Raw genomic sequence first — 8,127 nt, forward strand, 5'->3', positions numbered from 1 at the left:
AAAACTGTTCTTTAAAAAAAAAAAAAAAAGGGTAGTGAGGGGGAATTTTCCTAGTCTTAAATAAAGCTACCGTACAAGTCTCACAATTAGCAATAACTTTCTAAACTTTGATTCTTGTTTATGCATCCTTCATCTACATGACATATTGAAAGTTAAAGGGGGGAAATACAGGGTTTCTAAATTCTGGAATTTGAATAATTTAGTAGAAAGTTGAGGTATTTGAAGAGATGAGTTTCTACAGCTCTCAAATGGGACTTTTATAATTGGTAAACCAAAAATTTTTAAACCAATTAAAAATAAAAGTCATTGTATTAGGAAGGCACAGTAATTGTTCTCAGTACATTGGTACATTTTATTAAAGTGTATTATATTTACTTTCTCAACCTGTTCTTCATTAAATGCCAGCATCAAGATCAACAGAAGACACCATGGATACAAATAACAGCTACCACGGAACATCCTGAGCAGCAGTACTAAATATGACAACTTTCAAACAGCTAATCAAGAGTAAAATATATTTTTATTAAAAAAAGCAAGCACTGAAATATGATCAAACAGCAAGATTTTCTGGCCTAATACTCTTTGCCCCGCTCTTTCTTCTTCTGCCTCTGCAAAATGGTGAAAGAGTCTATTCAAATACTGCTTACAGGGAGGCTGGGAGCTCTCATACTTCGGAGAGCACACGAGGGGACCAAACCACACTTTGTTCCAGCACTGGACATTTTCCACACAGAATAATTATATTTACCTCAGATTTACAAGTAAAGCAAATTATTTTAACCAATGAACTAAGATAGACTCTAAGCACTAAGAACTGATGCATGATATCTTCCACCATGTAAACTATAACCAGTGGAATCCACCTGCAGCTTCTCCTTCTGTGTATTAATAAGTCCATTTCATCCTGTTTGAGTTCTTAGTATTTCATTAGGTTCTTATATATACATGTATGGTTAACTGTTGTCATTTATTACACCATACAGCAGGGGGTTATTTAACAAAAACAAACCCCAAGTCGAACCAGTCAGTATGCCTTAGCCATGGCTGGAAGAGAGGGGATGCTGCTCTCCACTCAGAAGGAGGGACTCTGTCTATTCCCCCACCTCTTCCCTCAGGAAGCCTTGAAAACTATATAGCCTGGGGATACACTGGACGGGGGGGAGGGGTGTGTGTCAGGGTATGGGGTTTGGGGACCTGTAATGTAGATACAGTGTGTGTGTGTGTATATATATATATATATATATATATATATATATATATATACACACACACACACACACACACTTGTAATATATATTTCTGCTGGGTGTCCACAATCACCCCCTCCTCCCATACAAATACGCCTCACCTCTCCACACACACCCAAACCCCCCAACATACAGCCCCACTCCCTTGCCACCACCCCTCCATACACCTCCACTCCTCCATATACACACACACACACACACAACCCCAGCATGCACCCCCACTCCCTTCCCCTCGCCCCCTCCATGTACACACACTCCCCTCGCCCCCAGTCTCTCTTGGACTCCGGAAAGGAATCGCCCCCCGTCTCTCGCCCCCGCACCCTCCCTGACGGTAACCTCTCCCCCCTCTGACAGGAGTCCCCCTCCCCGGCCCCCTGACCGGCCCCAGCCCCTCTTCCCCACCCCTCTCTCCTCACCGTATGGGGGGAGGGGGTCGGTGCCCCTCGGCGGCGCGGTGAGGGCTATGAGCAGCGCAAGCAGCCCCCGTCCCTGACCTACTTTCCGCCTGGCTTGCCACAGAACGTCGCACCACTAACCTACTTTCCAGCCAATGACTTCTTCCCCCAGCCCGAGACCTAGCGCCCCTCTCCGCCAATGAGCGAGCAGCTCACAAAAGTCGTCGTCCAATGGCCTTCAAGCGGGCCTCCAGGACCCGCCCCTCAGGACTCCGACCAATCCGCGCACGTCCAAGGAGAAGGACCCAATCAGAAAGGGACTTCGCAGTTTTCCTCCCGCCCCACTGAAGTACTAACTAGGGGCTGGGGAGGGAGAGGCGGGGCGTGAGGGTTCGATGAGGGGGCGGAGTCAGGGATTGCGTAACGCTTCGGTGCCGGGCGGGACCCGGATGTAGCGCTGCTGGTGCTGCCTGGCGCGCTTTGCCCCCATCGCACTCTGCGGAGCGCTTTGGCTGGCGGGCGGGCGCGCGGGCTGGCTGGCTGGCTGGCTGGCGGGGTGGGGCTCAGAACAATTCTTCCCCTGGGTCAGTTCACCACAGCAGGTTGCCGTGTCATCCCTATGACATCACCCACCCTGGCACGTCATTGCCATGACATCAGTTTGGGCCAGTACATCACCTCACCGTACATCGTCATTACAGTGTCACCACTTTCTAGTGCAGGGTCACTACCTTACACTATTACACCATCCCTTTGTGCGGCAGCATCATCACTGCCAGTGTGACATCACCCCCCCCATGCTTCTGTGTCCTCCCTTCATGCCACAGTAGCTGCTCACTGTTACTGATTGACTTTGCTGTGTCACCACATTGGCCTTCTGTATGGTTGCCAGGCAGGGCTGGCTCCAGACCCCAGCGCGCCAAGCGCGCGCTTGGGGCGGCATTTTGCCAGGAAGGTGGCAAGCGGCTCCGGTGGACCTTCCGCAGTCATGCCTGCAGGAGGTCCGCCGGAGCCACGGGATGAGCGGCTCCGGCGAACCTGCCGCAGGCATGACTGCGGAGGGTCCACTGGTCCCGCGGCTCTGGTGGACCTCCCGCAGGCATGCCTGCGGATGCTCCACTGGAGCCGCGGGACCAGTGGACCCTCCGCAGGCACGTCTGCAAGAGTTCCCCCGGAGCCGCAGGACCGGCTACCGCCAGCGCGCCTCCTGCGGCGTGCCCCCATGCTTGGGGCGGCCAAATTCCTAGAGCCGCCCCTGTTGCCAGGCATCCGGTTTTCGACCAGTATGACTGGTCAAAAAGAGACGCTGGTGGCTCTGGTCAGCACAGCTGACGAGGCCGCTAAAAGTCCGGTTGGCCACAGCATCCGGTTCCATGCAGCTCCTGGAAGCCTCCAGCATTTCCATCTGGCTCCTAGGTGCAGGGGCAGCCAGGGGGGCTGCACAAACTGCCCCTACCCATGGCGCAGACGCCACCCTGAGCTCCGGCTCCGCAGCTCCCTTTGGCTGGGAACTGCTGCCAATGGGAGCTGTGGGGGTGGCGCCTGCGGATGGGGAGCACATGGAGCCCCCGGCCACTCCTGTGCCTAGGAGCCAGAGAGACACATCACTGCTCTCCAGGAGCCCCCTGAGGTAAGCACCGCCTGGAACCCACACCTTGAACCCCCTCCCGTACCGCAGCTGCTCGCTGCTGCCCTGAGCCCCCTCCTGCACCCAAACTCCCTCCCAGAGCCCGCACCCGCTTATGCACCCCAATCCCTTGACCCAGCCCTGAGTCCCCTCACACACTCTGAACCCCTTGGCCCCAGCCCACAGCCCCCTTCTGCACCCCAAACCCTTCATCCCCAGTTCCACTCCAGAGCCTGCACCACCAGCCAAGAGCCCGTACCCCCTCCTGTACCCAAACCCACTGTCCCAGCTCAGTGAAAATGAGCAAGTGAGTGAGCGTGGGGGAGAGCGAGCAACGGAGGGAGGGGTAATGGACTGAGCGGGGAGCGGAACCTCGGAGAAGGGGTGGGGTAGGGGGGCCTTGGGGAAGGGGTGAGGCAGGAGGTGGGGCAAGATTGTTCTATTTTCTGCAATCAGAAAGGTGGAAAACCTAGCTTTGTCTCATGATGCTATATCATCCCCATTGTGTCACAGCATTGCTTCCACTGCTGCATCATTGCCTTGAACCATGATGTCACTCACAGCGTCATCAAAAGGTATCCTAGAAATCTGTTTGCCAGGGAATTTGCATTTTTACAGAGAATCTTTAGCTTTTACATTTGTGAAAAAATAAAAACATATACAGTGGACCACGATTATCTGATCTAATTGGGACTGGGGCCAGATTGGATAATCAATAATTTGAATAATTAGGAGAATTGGTGGGGCACAGGCTGTCAGGTCCATGCGGTCCAGCTTCAGCTTCAGCTGTGGGCAGTGGCACTTGGGCTGTCAGCTTAAAAATTGTAAATATATTAATAAAACATTGTGTTCAACTAATACCTATATATCAAGGCATGGGAAATGAAAGTTCAGCATTTCATTTAAATCAAGGGAAAATGCAAATTTTATGGGTTTTTTTTCATCAGAGAATTTTGGGGTTTTTATCACAGAAAACTAGGATCCCAGGTCATCATCTTGCACCACAGAACCTGCTCAGTGTTACTTCTTCAGGCTTCTACATTATCCCCTTACAATACAGCATCACTGCAGTATTACTGCCTCGCACTTATCCTTATCCTGGAGTGCTTGCACAACAGTGTCCTTGCAAGATTGCCTCACAGAGTCCATACAGTGTCACAGCAGTATACCCACAGCATCACCACCTCACAGCACCCCAGCTTTGCTACCAAATGCTATAGCATTTCACAATAGCCTCCTGTAGTGCCAAAAAGTTGCTGTGTCTTAGCCCTGGTCTACACACAGCCCCTAATTCGAACTAGGGTACGCGAATTCAGCTACGTGAATAACGTAGCTGAATTCGAACTACCCTAGTTCGAATAACTTACCCGTCCAGATGCCGCGGAAGCGAACTCCGCGGCTCCAAGGTCGACTCCGGCAACTCCTCCTGCCGCGGTGGAGTACCAGAGTCGACCGCGGTGCTTCCGGAGTTCGAACTATCGCGTCTAGATCAGACGCGATAGTTCGAACTCCGAGAAGTCGAACTCGCCGCGTCGACCCGGACGGTAAGTATAGACGTGGCCTGAATGCAATAGTATTATTATACAGCTCTTAAAGAGTGCTAGTCACTTTACAGAACATAGTAAAGCCACTCACTGCCCCAGTTTACAGTCTAAAGTTACACATGCTAAGAAGTGAGTAGGAAGAAACATAGACATCTCAGTACTTGTACACAGAGAGGATGTCTTGCGCCACTGCATAATCACAATGTTGTTGCATTCATATACTGTACCACACCCAAACATTGCATTGTATTATCATTACACCACTTGTAACACATTATCCCATTGCCTCAAAATCTCCTATGTTATCCTATCACGTCATCACATCAAAATGTCATCTAATGTTTATTAGCATCACATCGCCTCAGAAGCTCACACTGCAATATTATTTTGTCACAACATTGTCATTGTTACTTCAGCCCATCATCATAGAACCAGGGCCGGTGCAACCCATTAGGCTACCTAGGCAGTCGCCTAGGGCACTAGAATTTGTGAGGCGGCATTTCGGGCCCTTCAGCAGCGACCGCAGCGTCCGGATCTTCAGCCAGCCCGGTTGTCGTCGGCATTTAGGAGGAGGGACGTGGGGCTGGAGGGTGTGGGGAGGGCCACCTGCAGCAAGTAAGGGGGGGCGTGGCACGCAGGGGAACCGCTCCCCGCCCCAGCTCACCTCTGTTCCTCCTCCTCCCCTGAGCACACCGCCTCACTCCACTTCTCCCGCCTCCCAGGCTTGTGGCGCCAATCAGCTGTTTGGCGCTACAAGCCTGGGAGGGAGAGAAGCAGAGCAGGGCGGCGTGCTTGGGGAGGAGGCGGAGCAAAGGTGAGCTGGGGCAGGGAGCTGCTGCACGGCTCCCCAGGCCAGGGGGAGCTGCCGTGGGGGGGGGCGGGGGGAGCTGCCACAGGGTTCAGGGAGGGGGTGGGGCACAAGGTGGAAGTTTTGCCTAGGGCGCGAAACATCCTTGCACCCGCCCTGCATAGAACATGATTTCATCTCATGGCAGCATCAAGATCTGCTTGCTATTAAATTAATTTGGGACTTGTGAACATTGACCACAAGTGGCCTTTGCAGGATGCAGAATCTCCCTGTTCAAATCAGGAAGATCTTAAGTAGCAGCCCTCCAGCAGGTCACAGTAAATAGTATATTATGTATTTAGCAAATGAAAATACACACCATATGGGAAAAAAGAGGCGAAAATACATTGTTTGGCTGGGAAGTCTTAAAATATTTTTGAACACATACGGGTCACGCAGCTGGAGGAATTTCTCTGGCTTCTTATCCCTGAATTTTTGCAGTTTTTGCCACTGTTTCCTTCCACCTTAAAGAAAGATTCTCCATACATGCACACCCCATCATCTGGGTTAATGCACAGTAATTATTGGCCAGGCAATTATGCCGATTGCCAAACATACTGGTCTGCATCTATTCCTGTGGGAAAGCAGGTATACAGTAGGCCATATGTTGTGACTTCCCACCTATAATCACTTTACATTAGATAGTTTTTGTTACTGTACTTTCTATTAAAGAAAGTGACAACATCAGGTTAATCAAATCCCGGCTTTTGGTATCTGATGGCACATACCAACCATGCATTACTCTTTATTTATATTTTTTTAATTGTTAGATTAATCTTAAATTACAAGCTGTTCAGAGCAGGAAACATCTTGCTGCAAGTTTGTAAAGAACTTTATAAGTGACTATTATATATTAAAACTGTTATGGTTGCAAAGACAAGCTGTAAAGAATTAGGAAGTGATATATTTAAGATTGAAGTGAGTTGGGTCTGCCATGTTAGAGACCTAGATTCTACTCCCATCTCTGCCAGAATTAACATCGTTTCACCTCTCAAATACCATATTTGTAAAATGTGAGGTTGTGGGGGGAGATATAAGAAGGTATTATACTTGTCTGCCTCTTACGGTAGGGGCATCAGACTATGGTCAGTAATAAAGGTTTTGAAGTGTATAGAAATATTAACAGCAGTAGATAGAAGAGGAGACTTGAATTTATGGGAAGTGCACTTTCCCTTAGGCTAAAGGATATTCTGGTGGGGAGGTATCTCTCAAAATTCAGAACATACCTGGAAGTAAAGCACAGCAGAGCACTTTGGTCAGAAGTCTTTACAGTACTGGTAATCTGTTAGTGGATCACAACACTATCTGTCACTGACACAATCATGCCACTCTATAGTTCCAAAACAAGGTCTAATAACGTTTTATTTTTTAAATTTCATGTTATTCTTCATATCGTGCACTAGATCTCATTTCAGAGAAATAAGCTTCATGTATCTTAACCCTCATTTGTTCTCTCTCTGTGCACAAAAAAGCATTAGAAGACTTTTGAAACTTTGAGAGCAGCTGATATTTGGGAATGCTATATTTCAGGAACCCCCTGTTCAAGTGGCCTAAATTTTCCCCTAGGTACTCTACCCAGACCTGCACCCGACTTTACAATTTTCAAAGCTGGTGTGGGTTTAGAGAGGAAGCAAATTTTGGCTTTAAACAGAAATTTAGTTGCAACCTTAAGTGGTTGCTCCATAATAAATCAACTGAAGCCACTGCAGTGATTTTCTTTAATTAACATGAGAAATATAAGCGGATTAGTAGTTTTTAAAAGTTAATATTTGAAAAAAGGAGAGAAAGAGCTTCTACATGATGTTTGTCTAGAAAGTTGATGATGAAGGGGACATTTATCATGAGAATGTTGAATCTGTCTTTATTCTAGAGTATTCATTTTGACATTCATTTTGGGTTAAAAAAAGAATTAAATAAATTCATGGAGGATAGGTCCTTCAATGACTATTAGCCAAGATGGTAAGGGATGCAACCCCATGTTTTAATTGTGTTTTTTCTGAAACATGATTCCTGGTCTCAGTTAAAGATACAGAGAGAGAGAGAGAGAGAGAGAGAGAGAGAGAATTGTCACGTAAGATCTTGTGGTACATCCAAAAGTCTGGAAGCATTACCCTACATACACCTCTACCCCGATATAATGCAACCCGATATAACAAGAATTCAGATATAATGCAGTAAAGCAGCGCTCCATGGGGGAGGGCTGCACGCTCTGGCGGAGCAAAGCAAGTTTGATATAACGCGGTTTCACCTATAACGCGGTAAGATTTTTTGGCTCCCGAGGATAGCATTATATTGGGGTAGAGGTGTATTTATTTTTTTTAAATGTATTAATTCCAAATTTATTAGCACCTAACTGTAGACTCAGGACGTTTATTATTGCATTCAAACAATGATTTTTGTATTAGTACTTTTTTGAAGAAATACCTATCATCTTGTTCCTGCCATGGTGGTATTGCTAATCCCAAGC

At 48.1% G+C, this 8,127-nt stretch overlaps 1 protein-coding gene across 4 annotated transcripts in view; it reads right to left on the reverse strand.

Annotated features, from left to right (window-relative positions):
* Nucleotides 1-2,156, reverse strand: part of ARNTL (aryl hydrocarbon receptor nuclear translocator like) — a 90,402-nt gene extending 88,246 nt beyond the window's left edge. For 2 of the 4 annotated variants that reach the window (XM_045012843.1, XM_045012839.1), the window contains exon 1: nucleotides 1,664-1,778. The gene's annotated coding sequence lies outside the window, so the exon portion shown is untranslated. Of the gene's footprint in view, nucleotides 1-1,663 lie in introns of all 4 variants that reach the window. The other 2 variants (XM_045012841.1, XM_045012840.1) reach the window with 2 other exon arrangements.
* Between the last annotated feature and the right edge of the window lie 5,971 nt (nucleotides 2,157-8,127).

Source organism: Mauremys mutica, chromosome 4, assembly GCF_020497125.1.
Source record: "Mauremys mutica isolate MM-2020 ecotype Southern chromosome 4, ASM2049712v1, whole genome shotgun sequence".
Lineage (NCBI taxonomy): Eukaryota > Metazoa > Chordata > Testudines > Geoemydidae > Mauremys > Mauremys mutica.